Below are 16,879 nucleotides of genomic sequence, written 5' to 3' on the forward strand. Positions count from 1 at the left end.
TAAATGAATAAATGAATAAAGGGTTTTAAACCCTCTGGGACAAAACCATATCTCAGCTAATTTCAGTGGACTTAGCTCCACTAACCAAGGTTGAATCCAGGCCTCCATCCTCTTGTTTTTCATGAGCTTAGAGAAAAGAGGTTCTTTTAAATATAAGGGCTATTTGACATGCTCTTCCTCATTGTCTAGTTTTGTTTTACAGCCTTAATAAAAACTTAAATTAGTAAGATTTCATGCACTTATCTTTATGTTTGATAACATTTTTGAGCACTGTGATAAAATCAACGGAAATTAATGTAATCGTTTCCAGCCAGATTCAATAACTCTAATTACCAGCATTTCTAGTCCAACCGCATAATATCTGCTTAACTATCCAGTGTACTGAAGGAAATTTAACTACCGCTGAGTCAGTGTTCTTTTATATTTCTATGAGGAGAACAATCAGAAGAATAAATAAATAAAAAAATTAATTTGCAGATTTCTGTTTGTCAGAGAATTATCATTAGGGATATTACAGTGCTCCACAGAAATATATGAAAAAAACAATCAGGAATCTTTTGTGATAGTGTATTTACAATTAGTGAAAATTGTATGACCACTTTATATGAAGCAATGTCAAATCACAGTAATGCATTTTTAAATTTAAAACATCCCTGATACCCTGAAAAAACTAGCTCTTTTTGATATGATATATTCTTTGTATTTTTCTACAGCCTTTTTTTTTTTCATATTCTACATGACTGAAAAAGTTTTCATATGGGACTTGAGCATGACGTAAATGCTGTGGAATAAGGGGCGGATGTTGTCCTAGGATCAGCTGTAACAGCTATTTTTCTCCTTCCTAACAGCTGGTGCAATGCTGTGTTTCATCCGTAGTCTGAGAACAGTGCTGATAACACACCAATGTTTTAGTTGTTGCTAAGTAATGCTTACTCTGATGACGGACTTTTCAGTCTCTCATGCTCCGCCAGTGAGGAGGGGCACAAGAAGCCAGGGGGAAGCAGAGGCAGGACACCTGACCCAAGCTAACCAAAGGGGTATTCCATAATACAGCACATCATGCCCAGTATATAAACTGGGGGAGTTACCCAGAAGAGACTGATCGCTGCTCTCATCTGGCTGGGTATCAGTTGGTGGGTGGCGAGCAATTGTATTTTGTATCACATGTGTTTACTGGGGTTTTTCCTTTTTTTTTTTTTTTTTTTTTTTGTTTTATATTCTCTCCCCTTGTTATTTCCCTTATCATTATTATTATTATTAGTTTTATATAATATTTTAGTTATTAGGCTATTCTTATCTAAACCAGAGGTTTTGTATTAGAATCATAGAATCATAGAACAGTTAGGGTTGGAAAGGGCTTAAGATCATCTAGTTCCAACTCCCCTGCCACAGGCAGGGACACCTCACACTAAACCATCACCCAAGGCTCTGTCCAACCTGGCCTTGAACACTGCCACAGATGGAGCATTCACAACTTCCTTGGCAACCCATTCCAGTGTCTCACCACCCTTGCAATAAAGATCTTCCTCCTTATAACCAATCTAAACTTCCCCTGTTTAAGTTTTAACCCGTTACCCCTTGTTCTATCACTGCAGTCCCTAATGAAGAGTCCCTCCCCAGCATCCTTATAGGCCCCCCTTCAGATACTGAAAGGCTTCTAGGAGGTCTCCATGCAGCCTTCTCTTCTCCAGACTAAACAGTCCCAACTTTCTCAGCCTATCTTCATACAGGAGGTACTCCAGCCCCTGATCATCCTCGTGGCCCTCCTCTAGACTTGTTCCAACAGTTCCATGTCCTTTTTATGTTGATGACAGCAGAACTGTACACAATGCTCTAAGTGAGGTCTCACAAGAGCAGAGTAGAGGGGCAGGATCACCTCCTTTGACCTGCTGGTCACTCTCCATTTGATGCAACCCAGGATACAGTTGGCTTTCTGGGCTGCGAGAGCACACTGAAGCTGGTTTATGTTCATTTTCTCATTGACTAACACCCCCAGGTCCTTCTCCTCAGGGCTGCTCTGAATCTCTTCTTTGCCCAGTCTGTAGCTATGCCTGGGGTTGCTCCGACCCAGGTGTAGGATCTTGCATTTGGCATGGTTAAACTTCATAAGGTTGGCATCAGCCCACCTCACAAGCGTGTCAAGGTCCCCCTGGATGGCATTCCTTCCCTTCAGCATATCAACTGAACCACACAGCTTGGTGTCATCGACAACCTTGCTGAGGGCAAGCTCAATCCCACTGTCTATGTCACCGACAAAGATGTTGAACAAGATGGTCCCAACACCGATCCCTGAGGGACACCACTCATTACTGGTCTCCAGCCGGACACTGAGCCATTGACCACAAATCTTTGTGTGCGGCCTTCCAGACAGTTCTTTATCCACCAAGTGGTCCACCTATCAAATTGATGTCTCTCCAATTTAGAGGCAAGGATTCTTGCAATTCTTCTCCCCATCCTGGCCAGAGAGAGGAGGGAAAGAGGGGAGGTGAACGAATGTCTGTGTGGTTCGAGTTGCCAGCTAGGCTTAAACCACTTGTGTGATCACTTGGGATAGAGGGAGTCTCTACTTTAATTTATGATAAATAAGCAAAATACCTACCTTCTCCCCACTGAAAGTCTAATTATTATATGTCCAGAGACAGTCAAGATTTGGTAAATACTTTTGCATTTTTTCAGCAAATGTAACAGTTCAAAGTATGTTGGGGACATGCAACTATAATTAATTCTTCTCAAAGCTGCAAATAAAGTGATTCACTGGTTTTATTATATGTGGTTCAACAAACCATGAGATTTCAACACATACAGCTTACACTCTATCTATTAGTACATAGATTTGCCACTATCTATTACCTTAAAATAAACATTTTCATTACATAGTAAACTTGAATTGCAGAATTTTTTTTTTTTCTAACATTGTCATTTCCCATAACAGAACGAAATTCAGTCTTTAACTTTGGAAAACAATTTTCCTATCCAGTATCAAAAAGACACACTTATTTAACTTTCTGCCTATATGTTCCAGCAGTAAATTTCAATGTACATCTCTACGCTGTTAATTTTTACTTGTCTACAAACCCAGCTGAGGTATATCAAAGACATAGAAATCTACATATCTTGTGTAACATGCATATCCAGAAGTTCAACTATTCCTTGCTATTTAATCTGAAGTGAATATAAACAGGTGAATCACTGTTAATCTGATACACTCATCACATAACTTTTTTTCTTGAAGAAAAAAAATTAATTTCTCTGCAGAGCAGTGGCAGAGCACCACACATTGCTCTAAATCCCTGAGTTTGGTACCATTCCTCTTTGAACAGATATATATCAAATTTAGTATTGCAGGACTGGTAAACAGTTAACAGTCCTGAGTGTCTGCTATTTCTAGAATGAGATACTAGGTCCTGTGTATGTTCTCAGCTTGCTTTGTCTAATTTAATTTTTCTCCCACTCTGGCCTGCTGCTATATTTTTTTGACCGGCGCTTGTGCTAAGCATATTTTTCTTCTATTCATGCAGAGACCCCCACCTTTATGGTGACTATGACAATCCCAGCAAAATCCAGCACCTCAAGGAATCAGAGCACTTGGTCTTGCTGGGAAGTGCAGTAATCACTAATGCTTAGGGATGTGGCCGATATTTTAAAAATAATTGATTTAGGGGACAATGACCAGATTCACTCAGGTGGATGCAAGGAGGAGCATCAGGAACCCTAAACATCCAATCTTAAATAAGTCCTCATCTTAAATAAGGCACAGTGATAGATTGCCCAATGGGAACTCAAAGCACCTGGGAAACCAGACTCTCTTCAGGAAACCCAAGCTTTATTTTTAGATGCCCAGCACTCTCAGGCATCCTTTAATGATAATATAAATATTCCTCATACATATCACCATAAAAATGCCATTGTTTACTTCAGGAGATTTTTGTTTTTCTAAAAAGAAACCTTCAGAAATTGGTTTAATATAGTGTGTTTTTTTTGTTTTGTTTTAATGCTTGTAGAAATCCACCATTCAGTACCAGCTTTTAGGGAACTGTCTTTGACCATTAATAAACTGCTTCATGAGGAAACGTAGAAGTTACTGATGATCCTGCTGAATACAAATGTCCTGCCAGATCTGGAAGCTAGTACAAACAGAAGGGTTGGAGGAATTATGTTTTCTTTCTTTCAAGCAAAGTAATTATTAATAGTTCATTCACAGATTTCATTCTCAGAGGCCTTATCTATTTATTAAAAGAGCTGAACTTTTTCACTCAGATGTAGAATGCAAGAGCTTAAAGTGGTAGGAGTACTTTTTTATTATTTCTCCTCACTGATTTCCCCCCACCTCCCTGTATTCAAACAGTCTAATGATTATTTACCCTCTTTCAAGGAATAAGTTCCAAAGTACAGCAGACCCAGTAGAGTTCTTTCTGCATCTGTCCAAGGCTTTGGCATACTTCCCTGTGCTCTTCTAGCCTCAACCCTGAAGGCAGCCAAAGGCAAAAGTATTTTCAGCAGACGGAGAAACACTGTATGCTTCAGGGATGTCTGGATGACAGATTTTAAACTGTAACCAAAGTAGAGGTGTGGTTAAAAATGAGAGCTAAAATCTACCCCTGATTTGTTAAGGAAAATGTGCTAATTTAGCTTTCCTCAACATCATAACTAATGACTGAACCATTTCTAAGTTATTCACAAAAGTTAAAAGCAGGATCAAGCTCTTATGTCATTTGTTCCATGTAACACAGTAAAACTCTCTACAGTACATTTTGCTGTCTTTTTTTTTTTTTTTTTTTGTAGCCAGGATTCAGATATTTTGAAACTGTCCTTGCTGTGGATAAGGTGCTGATGTAAAATGCCTCTGTATCTCTTGGCTGTTTAGGACTTTTATTTCCTTAATTCTAAAGAAAGTTTGATCATTTCATCATTCTGAAAGAAAAGTATATAATCACAACAATAAAAGTAACAACTGCTTCTGTAGCTAGCTCAGTCTTATTAGCAAAACTGCTTTTAGACATATTATGGCAATAAAGTCATGTAAGGTAGTGAGTAATCTCAGCTGAAACTTTTGGAAACTTGTGAAATTAGGAATTAATTCAGAATAAAGGAATATTTATAGCTACAAGACTGAAATCTATTCCGTACAAGGAGTATAGTCCACCTCAGTAATGGTATGTATGTTGGTGATTCTGCCACACATCTTGAGAGTAAGTATGGTAACTGAACAAGTGACGTGTAAATTTAGGATACGTTTGCTTATTCCAGACAAAATCACAGGCAGATATTAAAAAATTAGAAGCCTTATTGTGACTACAAACTAAAACCTGTTTCAATTTTACTCAGAGCTCTTAATTTCCCATTTTTGCCCATGAGAACCCTAACTGTTTTCAGCAAGTTTTCTAGACAGAATTAGACCTGGAGAGTCCTTGTTTGTCTTGGGTCAAATGGCTTTGCCACACCAACTCACAAAATGGTTTTCATATCTTATTCCAACTCATTTTTACTTGGAAAGTATAATAGCTTCCTGTTATCAGTTTCTTGCAGCCAAATTACTGAAAGTAGGTTGCTGAATCCTCCCACCAGTCCTTTCCATTCAAAAGCATGTTATGGATAAAATGAATACCCCATCAATTCAAAATTAGTAATATATATTTAGTGTAATTAAAGACCTAACAGACTAACCAAATAATTACTGCTACTCCAGTTATGATGATACCAACAATCATTGTCCAAATTGTATGTTAAAATGCACAAGCTACTTTCTACTGGTGTAGTGCTCAGTCTAAGGGCTCCAGGGAGACCTTATTGCAGCCTTTCAGTACTTAAAAGGGGCCTATAAAAAACATGGGTAGAGACTTTTTAGCACAGCCTGTTACAATGGCATGAGGGGTGATGGTTTTAAAATAAAGGAGGGGAGAGTCAGGCCTGTCATGAGGAAGACATTTTTAAAAATGAGGGTTGCGAGCAGGGGCATCTTCAATACTAACAGATTGCCCAGAACTGAATCCAACCTGGCTTTCAGTGTCTTCCGGGATGGTGCATCTGCCACCTCTCTGGGCAACCTGTTCCAGTATTTTACCACCCTGCTGCTGGAATTCCTGGTTACTCCTAAAGTGATTTTTTAATAATACAATTTGCCTTGCACATGTAAGAAAGATGACTTGGCTCCCTGCCTTTTACCCATGACTGCCTTGAAGGGCATTCTGTACCTACATCTATTCACACTGATACTCTAGAATTAGACCTGTTCTTCCAAATCAGTCTTGTCCTCTCAGACCATCATCCCTTTTTCTTTAATCATTTAAGCTGTCCAATTCTCACATTTTCCTAGCTTTACAACCCTAGTTCACAGATTCCACTTTCATGTCTAGGTGCTACATCAATCACTTTTACATCCGCTGGATAATGACAGATTCACTTCTATTTTCCACCAGGTTTTCCATCTTATCTCTAACCATCGGGGGCAGAAGGAGTGATCTTTTACATCAGGACCTTAAACTCAGATCCAGGACTGAAGGAAGAAATTTCAAAGCCTTTTTGTCACCTTTTCCTCTTCCTAGGGAAGTGTTGCGAGGATGGAGAAGGAACAAACAGAAGGAAGAGATATCCCTGCATTGAAAAGATGAACAAAGAATCTGTGATGCTAGTCTTGTTCTTTCTACATCTTCCTTTCTATCTAATTTAGGAAACAAAAACTTCGTTGTTTATACCGTCCAAAGAGAAAGGCCTGTGGAGAAAGTCTTTTTCTCCTTAAGAAAACTTACCGGACTAGGTGAGCTTCCTATGTCACTGAAAAATCTTTCCAGACCCTGACAAGATCTTATTATTAGAATTTTAATACTCTTGATTGGAAACATTTTCATGATTATGCATATATTATAAATAGGGGTTCTTTACACATTTCATTTTATGCAGTAGGCAGAAATAACACGTAGATTCAGCTGTTCTTATAATTACTCTAAACCTCCCATCTCAATCACATAATTTTAAACCATACTGTGTTACCTTTCAAGACACTAAGGATTTCTGACACAAAACTGCAGCAGTTGTAATTCACACATTTATCTTTGGATTTTATTTTTGCTTTTTTGAACAGGTTTATGGACATATCTATTTCAAAGCAACAATAATTTGTATGCTAAGTTTGTGAGTCTTGCAACTGACTATATAGGTAGGGAATTAGAAATTGTGGTGGAAATAGTATTATGACCAAAAAGTTAGGACCATGAAGCTGATGCTGAATTGTTAACGACAATGGTTACAGTCTTTAGGGGTGCTCAGTCCCTGAAGCCAAGGGGCACAAGCTTGAAAGCTCTTTGACAGAGAAGTCAGGACTATGAAGTGGAATTCTCATCTTTCTTCACTTTCCTCACTTACGTCAGATGCATTTATACTACTCAAACTTTCCCAATTTGAAGGGTGTCCTGGTTTGCTCCTTATGCTGCTTATGTTGTATATTTTTATTTTTTCCAGTCAAACTCCTGTATTTGGCAAGAAGTCCTGCCTATTTGCAATCATAGAATCATAGAATCATAGAATAGTTAGGGTTGGAAAGGACCTCAAGATCATCTAGTTCCAACCCCCCTGCCATGGGCAGGGACACCTCACACTAAACCATCCCACACAAGGCTTCATCCAACCTGGCCTTGAACACCGCCAGGGATGGAGCACTCACAGCCTCCCTTGTCCTTATTTTGCATTTTGTTCTCTAACTTGAAAGATCCATGATTTCGATGCCTCCTAGGAGTAACTACACAAGCCTTTGTCCTTTAGGTTGCCACAATGCATACATAGTTCTGCAAAATATCTATGCATTTTATTTGGCTATGCCATCACAGTATTACAAGGTATTTCTATACTGTTGTTGGTAGTACACTTACAATTGAGTTTGAGGCAAATTAATATTAATTATATCCTAAGCAATGCACTTTTATCCTGTATGTGTTGCAGGCGTTTGCTTGTGCTGTGTAACTGTCATTAGAATATTTTTGTCTGGTACTCAGTTATCAACTTTGAGACCTACGAATTTCCTAGAGCACAAATGATTTATATGACACCTTGGCCAAGTGAAAGAGGCACAATAGAAATTCTCATCCCCAATAGGAGCTTTTGTGTGTTACATTGCTCTTTACACAAAATGGACGGGCTTCATCCTGCCTAGATGAAGATGTAAACTTCTATGACTGAGCTAATTGCCTTAGGATTTGTTTAGTTAGTACTTTTGTTCACAGAAGAATAGATGGTTTTAGGTTGTCATTCAGCTAATGAGAGGATACAAACCTGTGAAATTTTCTTTCCATCTGAGCCTCATGTCTACCTTAGGAAAATAGCAGAAAGTCCCCCAACTGAAAGGGTGTAGTCTGCAACTCTATATTTCACCTGCGTAGCTGAATAATGGAATTCTTTGTGTTTAACTTGCAAAATGTAACAACATAGTACATAGTAAATGGCTGAAAATACAGGCCCATTAAAATTGGTAGGACATTCAGCATGGCACCAATTCTGGCCCTGTATTTCTTGCCTTCAGAACCAGAAAAAAAGGATATGTTTCTTTCCTGGGAAAGTAATTAGTGGAGTTAGTCAACTCTTTTCTGCCATCCTGATCAAGCCAAAACCAAACATAGCTATCATAGAAGCTAATTCTTCTTTCAGATCAGCTTCATAAGCTACATTTGTTTACATTACTTAACTTGTCGTTTAGAAACAGGTGTTACTAAAATAGTATCAGTTTATAATTTATGTCCATGTTAAAGCTTAACCTCTATCCTAAATTTATGTTGTATTTGCTCTTTCTCATGAAAATGTATCTGAGTTTAATAGCATGAGAGTATATTTCTTTTAAAATGCTGTCTTTGCATTTTTTCCTAAATGCTACTTGGACAGGCTCCCATTAATTTCAGTAGATTTGGTTTAGGTCTTTTGTTAAGTAAACCCATTCTATTTTAAGAATTCTGTGTTGCCAGTTACAATACTTCTATAGAGAAAATAATTTTCAATTTATTTTTTAATTCAGCATATCACATAAGTGTACTGCAAAAATAACAAATATACAGAGATTTATACAAATTTGAAATCCTTTTTAAGTCAATATGCCAAGAATAAATCATAGGAGATGGTTATATAAATTACATTTATAAATTACATCAATATGAAAGTTGATGTGATTTAAAGTAAGAAGTAAAAATAGATGTCTAAGAGTGATTGAAAAGTTGATGTAAAACTGATGTGATTTAAGCCCAGAAACTGAAGCAGACAGGGAAAACAAAGCTATTAAAAAATCTGATATAGTTCTACATGAACAATGGAAATGGTGAGCCAAAATAAGATCGATACAAAACTTGAAGAGATTTAAAATGTGAAGCTGAGAGGTAGAATAGGTGCAACTGAAAAACCTATGTGATTTAAACAGAAGACAGGAAGCAAGGACCTGTAGTAGAAGTAAACAAAAAACTTACTTTGTTTGGAGAGAGAAATAAACAGCTGGATTATGACTGATGAATTTCAAGAAGGAAAACACAGTCTTAGATCACCTGCTATACCCTTGTCGATGTCTAGGTTACATCCTGCACTAAATCTGTGCCAACTCCGAAAACTAAATGCCAGGTGCTTTTATAAGAATTCTCTTGGATTTCACTATTTTTTTGGATGGAATTCTTTTTTGGACCTAAAGTTTTACGTGGGGCCTTATGCACTTATGCCTTATGCACCTGCAGTTTCAAAACCTAAGATTTTTACCTGATCATCCATCCCTTTTTATGACTCAGCCATGGCTTTCATGCCTGTCTGCTCCATGCTCACCTGTGTTTCTCAGAATCCAAAAAGACATTGCAGAAACATTCTGGTTTCATTTTTTTGCAGTCAGGGGTTTTCAGAGACCTTGAATGATATCTTCATGCGTTTAGAGAGCAGGGATATGAATTATGAGTGAATCCAACCCTGGCACTGACAGAGACAGCTCCATGGTTCTAGACAAGACACTTCATGTTTGTTCATCAACTCCCCTTTCTGTAACGCTATGATGTAAACCTTTCTCTGTTTGTGGGCTGTTTCAGTGATTAACTGAATTAGTGGGTGTTTAGACCGCTACCCCTGACAGCTTTTTGGCACAGGAAACCCCAAGAATGATGCTGGTGCTGTGGGAAGAGTATCTTTGGGGAGTGAACAAGGAGGATCTGGGAGTGTTTATACCGGGGCTGGGCAATAAGTAACTTTAAGGTATGAATGACTACCATTATTGGATCAAACCCTGAAATACCTTAACAAGGTCAACGGGAATGATGTGATCTAAACTTGAAGAAAACCTATTATTGTTAGAAGTGCATGTATTGACATTCTATTTGGTCTGCAGTAAGATTAGAATTCTTAGACCAAAATATTTTTCTGTGGTTGTCTCTTAAAATGCTGCATATTGCTTGCATCAGCTGATGAAGAAGTTAATCTCTGAATTTCTTTTGCTCCATCTGAGTTTTAGCATTTTGTGAACTTTCTGATATAGGTCTGATTTAGGAGAAATTTGAGACTTTGTTCTCCTACTTAATACAAACTTGACTGTTCTGTATGTGGTTTTAACTCATAAATAGGCTGTGTCATCATTAAAAGGGTATAAATAAGCAAAGGGCACCACTGCTGTAAGGGTGGAAAACACACTCAGGTAAGGCACATGTGAATATATATTATTACTAAATCAATATTTAAATTCAGTTAATACTTGGTCCATTCTTGGTACTGCTTTGAAGAAGATGTTGAAGTAGTAAAATGATCATAGAGTCATAGAATCAGCTAGGTTGGAAAAGGCTTTTAGGATCATCATGTCCAACCACTACTGCAGCACTAGCAAGGCCACCACTAAACCATATCACTTAGGGCTTTGTCTAAATGGCTTTTGAACACTTCCAGGGTTGGTGATGCCACCACTTCCCTGGGAAGCCTGTTCTAATGCTTGACTACCTTTTCAGCGAAAAAAATTTTCCTAATATCCAATCTAAGCCTCCCCTGGCACAGCTTGCTTTGATATTCATCCAAGCATAAGTTAAGATTCATGACTAGGGCAGGAAGAAAGGATTTAATTAGCATCCAATCTGCTTACTTGCAGATATATTTTTGTTGGTAGTGCTTTTTGATGGCACTCTGCCTTTCACTTGGCTCTCCTTGAAATCCAGCTATTCAAGACAAATCAATTATAAAGTTAGGCTTTGCTTCTGAGCCCTACTGTTTGAGATCAATTAAGCTGTTCAATATCTAAGCATATATACATATATATATTTCTGTGTGTATATGTGTAAAGACATCATTATGTCTTTGACAGAGAGTGGATTACCCAGCCACTGTCTTAGATTGTTGTTTCCAGTAGATTAAGTAAAGGAATTCTAATTTAGTGTACATAAGACCATTTCTCCATTTTCTTCAAGGTAGGTAGGCACTGCACAAAACTCAAAAGATCTACATCCTAACCCCAGCTATACTACTAGGGTTCTCTGCTGCTTCTCTCAAGTCATGAAAATGCACTAAAACTTTAAAGAAAAGCAGTATGAATATGTAAGCCTTCCCTAAGAATATGGGTTTGTTCTGTGGTACTCCTTCATGATTCATTAAGGAGAATGAGTGCATGGCATGTTCTCTTGATTCCTCTTTTGGAAAGGTTGTTTTACTTTGACAGAAGACACTGGAGATTAGACACTGCAGATGGAGACTGGGCACTGCAGATTTAAATGGTGCACAGAGGTATAAACAGATTCAGTATTAGCAACAGCAATACTGATGACATTAGCATCCCTGTTATTCATACTCTGGATTGCTGCAACCCCATGAGCCTATACTTGTCTTTGGGATGCCAAGTTAAAGTAAGCAAGGTAGTGAGGGATCTTGCAGTGCAGGATCCAGTTACTCTTTTTGATCTTGGATAGTTGAAACTCTTCTAATGACTGTTCTACACTCAAGGTCCCTCTCCTCTCCACCTGCCCCCCCCAAAAAAAAAATAGAAACAGGAAAAAAACTAACCCTAAACCCACCAACACCTTCTAGAGGTGATAAAGTAAATATTCTATATATCAGAGATGAAAGAAGAATTTTTCCTATGATTAACAATAAGCACTCATGACATATTCCAAGGGGAAGTTACTGTCATCAAACAGCTTTCAGCTATCATATAAAACCTTAATAACAGCTGAAGGTCCTTACAAAGCTCACAGAACTCAAGGCAAATGTTGCCTTTGCCTGTGCTGGAATGGCATAAGAATTAAACAACAGGGAAGTGACATGACAGAAGAACATAAAGACAAATTCAAGATAAAATTGAATGAAAGGAAAGCAAAAGCAGATAATTAAATTATTAAAGAGAATAGCTCAATGGACAAGAAGATAATGAAAGGAATAAGAACTGAAGTATGTGAGACACATAGCCAATAGAAGGTACAACAGCAAACCTAGCTAGAAGCAGTAAAGGGGAAATTGTCTTTTAAACAGAAATATTTAAAAGTGCATCAGAAGCAGAAAAGTGAAAGATACAACTGATGAAATGCTGCTTAAATATCTTCCAGTCTTTGCCTCATTTTTCTGTTAATTTCACCTATCTAGTGTTTAAGTTTTTCCTGGAGTAATCAGCAGTCAATACCTAAGGTTGTCTTAAAAGAACCATTTACAGTTCAAAGGCATGTTAAAGCTTTGTATGTCTGCTTGTTACAGCTTACAGCTACCTAGCAAAATTTGCAGATGCCATATTTGCTGTTATAATGGCCACAGCTCCTTCCTGATTTTGCCATCAGAAACAAGAACACAGCCATTACATTCATCTGCTCTAAAAAATTAAGCATTAACTACCTACCAGTCAGGGACTGCAGTCATATGGCATGCATAGCCATTAAATAAAAAAGCACAATATCAGATAATTGTCTTCTACCACAGTTTTGGAGAAAGTCTTCTGAATAATTTAATTAAAGATGCATCAAAAAAGCCCTAGCAGGGATCTGTACTGAGAGGCAGGCAAGTAGAAGGCAAGATAATGTCACTTGCTAGACACTGTTGTGCTTCCCTCGTATGCATTCATTTGTGGTTTCAGTGGAAATACAAACGTTTTTGAGAAGAAAAACCATAGCAGTTGTTATCATCTTTACTTTGTCTGATACAGTGCCTTTGAGTTCCACTCACGGACAAGTACCTCACTGTGATAAATGTGTTACATGAATAAAAATATTCAATGCTTCTCTATGGGTGTTCTGTGTCTCTGGTAAATCTAGCCAATAACTAAATCAAAAAAAAATATCTGATAACTGACCGTAAGTATGCCTAAGTATGCCTTTTTCAGCCCTGCTGCCCTTTGCAGTGGGACTGAAAGGTTCTCTAGTTAGTCCCATAAAACTCTAGGCTTTTTAATTCTCGTTTTTCTTCATAACAGACTATGTTGTTTCAGTGTGCTTTAGTTTTGTCCCTGCAAGATACTCAGTCTTTGGAAAAAAAAATAAATAGAAGCAGAGATTCAAACATGTATTTTTCTGATCTATGATGAAAGTTTTCAGGAAACAGACAAGAGATATTTTAATTCAAGATATGACTCATCTTTAAGCTGGATTACTTGGCTTTTTCTTCTTTTCTCCTGAGATTTTTTTGTCTCATTCCCTCTGGATATATTATAATGTACTGCATATTTGTATCCATGACCTTTTTAGAAATAAAAAAATCACCAGATTTCTAAAACATAAAGAAAACTTTAGGATGGAGTTTAAATATGGTGTATTCTTTTCAAATCCAAATTTCTTGCTTTAACTGGGGATTATAAATCACCAGCTACTTATGGACTGGTATTTTATGATTAGTTAAGACAGTAGCCAAAATTATGAAGCCACATTTTTAAGAATACAATTACATCATGTAGCCCAGAATAGATATGCCTTAAACTAGTTTAAAATGTGGTATCTTGCTTCTCTGACTTCTAGCTAAAAGCTTACATTTTCCAGAGGTTGAGTGCTAAGATACAGACAGGTTGCACACTTAGTGATATTCAGCTGGCCTTTCTCCAACTTCTTCCAAGAGATATTTATTATGTTGTAAAACACCTTTTCATATTATTCGCCCCTTCTTGGTGAATAGCTAATGTCCTTATTGTGAAAGATCAGTTAATAATACATCTACAGCATTATGCTATTATGCATCTGTCTTTTTTCCTTGATTTAAAAGGAAGAGGGTGACCTCCCAATATAGCTAATTTAATCTGAAAAAATAACCTTGCAAATTGACTTGCCAGAAACTAATATTAGATGAATTTTTTGTTCTATTGAACCCAACTGTCATTAGTGATTCCCTGTAAAAGACTTAATCTACAACTGTAAAAAATCTTTACTAAAGTTGTCAGGTTTCATAAAATATCTATTTTATTAAAGAATTAGTGATGCTGATTCTGGAGGATTTGCAGCATTTGGGTAGAAAGCTTGGATCAGATTCAAATTTAGACCACATTTTGTATTAAAGTTTGGTAAAGCTGAAAAAGTGCTACAGTACCTACTATGGTTATAAGTCAAGAGTATAAGGTTTTAAGAATATGTTATTTGTTCTGGGAATGTGATTATTTTTTTTTTTCTATAAAAAACAAGAACTAGATCATTGGAACCTTTTTTCACTGGTCACCATTAATAGGACTAAAGTTTTCTTTTACCTGAATAAATTCTATTCTATAGGTAGGTCTGAGAATTTCAGTGTTAAAACAGCAAACCAATTTGAAATTGATTTTAGAGTCAAATATATTTAACTTGCTTAAGTACTCAAGCAAAGACACAACTGTTATACTGAAAAGCTGAAAATTCTTTGCACATGTCTGGAACAAACTCTAAAAACAGGCAAAGAAAACTGAGGGAAAAGATTTTCTAATGCCTAGGCTGTGCAATGCGTGAAGTGGTGTCCCACCAGAAAGAGTGAAATACTAAGAGCTAATCATTTAAACTTCAAATGAACAGATCGAAGTTCTAGAGAAAAATCAAGCTCTGGCTGGGTGCAAAATAGATGGGATTAGCTAGTTTCTATTGTGACTTCTCTATGATTCTTTTTACTTACAGATAATGCTGTGAATTGAATGAGGAAAACTGATGGATTTTAACAATTCAGTTATAATATAGTCTATTAAATCAATGAACTGACCATTCTTTGTAATAACCAGTGAACGTAAGTCACAGTGTATATTCTCAGTGACTCCTCCATATATTCAACGTATTTGTCAGTGACAGAGACAGTACAGTTGACTGCACCCTCAGTAAATCTGCCGATGACACCAAGCTGCGTGGAGTAGTCGACACACTGAAGATCAGGGATGCCATCCAGAGGGACCTTGAAGCGCTAGAAAAGTGAGCCTATGGAAATCTCATAAAGTTCAATAAGGCCAAGGTCCTGCACCTGGGTTGGGGCGATCCCAAATGTCCACAGAGACTGGGACATTAATGGATTGAAAGCAGCCCTGCAGAGGAGGATTTGAGGATATCGGTGAATGAAAAATTGTATATGACTCAGCAGTGTGTGCTTGCAGCCCAGAAAGCCAACCGTATGCTGGGCTGATTCTCCCCCTCTACTTTGCTCTCGTGAGACCCTACCAGGAGTACTGCATCCAGCTCTGAGGTCTCCAGGACAAGACCGATATGGGTCTGTTAGAGTGGGTCCAGAGAAGGGCCACAGAAAATTATCAGAGGGCTGGAACACCTCTCCTGTGAAGAAAGGCTGAGATGCTTGGGGTTGATCTGCCTGGAAAAAAGAAGTCTCTGGGAAAACCTTGTTACAGCTTTTCAACACTAAGAGGGGCTTATGAGAAAGATGGAGAGGGCCTGTAGTGACAGGAAAAGAGGCAACAGTTTTAAACTGAAAGAGGGTAGGCTTAGATTAGACATTAGGAAAAAATCCTTTATGATGAGAGTGGTGAGGCACTGACACAGGTTTCCCAGAGAAGCTGTGGCTGCCCCATCCCTGGCAGTGCTTAAGGCCTCGTTGGATGGGGCTTTGAGCAAGCTGGACTAGTGCGAGGTGTTCCTGCCCATGGCTGGTGCTTGGAACTGAATGACCTTAAGGTCCCTTCCAACCCACACCATTCTGTGGTTCTATGATTTAAATTCTTAAAACCCAATCCGAAAAGCCTGATTTTGAACACTGTGTTTATAACAATAGATAGAATCATAGAATCATAGAATGGTTAGGGTTGGAAAGGACCTCAAGATCATCTAGTTCCAACCCCCCTGACATGGACAGGGACACCTCTCACTAAACCATCCAACACAAGGCTTCATCCAACCTCGCCTTGAACACTGCCAGGGATGGAGCACTCACAACCTCCCTGGGCAACCGATACCAGTGTCTCACCACCCTGAACTCACCTCACCACCAGAACTGCACACAATACTCCAGGTGAGGTCTCACAAGAGCAGAGTAGAGGGGCAGGATCACCTCCTTCAACCTGATGGTCACACTCCTTTTGATGCAGCCCAGGATACGGTTGGCTTTCTGGGCCGCGAGCGCACACTGCCGGCTCATGTTCGTTTTCTCATCGACCAGCACCCCCAAGTCCTTCTCTGCAGGGCTGCTCTGAATCTCTTCTTTGCCCAGTCTGTAGCCGTGCCTGGGATTGCTCCGACCCAGGTGTAGGACCCTGCACTTGTCGTGGTTGAACTTCATAAGGTTGGCATCAGCCCACCTCAGAAGTGTGTCAAGGTCCCTCTGGATGACATCCCTTCCCTCCAGCGTATCAACCGGACCACACAGCTGGGTGTCATCGGCAAACTTGCTGAGGGCGCACTCAATCCCACTGTCCATGTCAGCGACGAAGATGTTAAACAAGACCGGTCCCAACACCGATCCCTGAGGGACACCACTCGTTGCTTGTCTCCAGCTGGACATCGAGCCATTGACCACAACTCTTTGTGTGCAGCCATCC

Source organism: Lathamus discolor, chromosome 1, assembly GCF_037157495.1.
Source record: "Lathamus discolor isolate bLatDis1 chromosome 1, bLatDis1.hap1, whole genome shotgun sequence".
Lineage (NCBI taxonomy): Eukaryota > Metazoa > Chordata > Aves > Psittaciformes > Psittacidae > Lathamus > Lathamus discolor.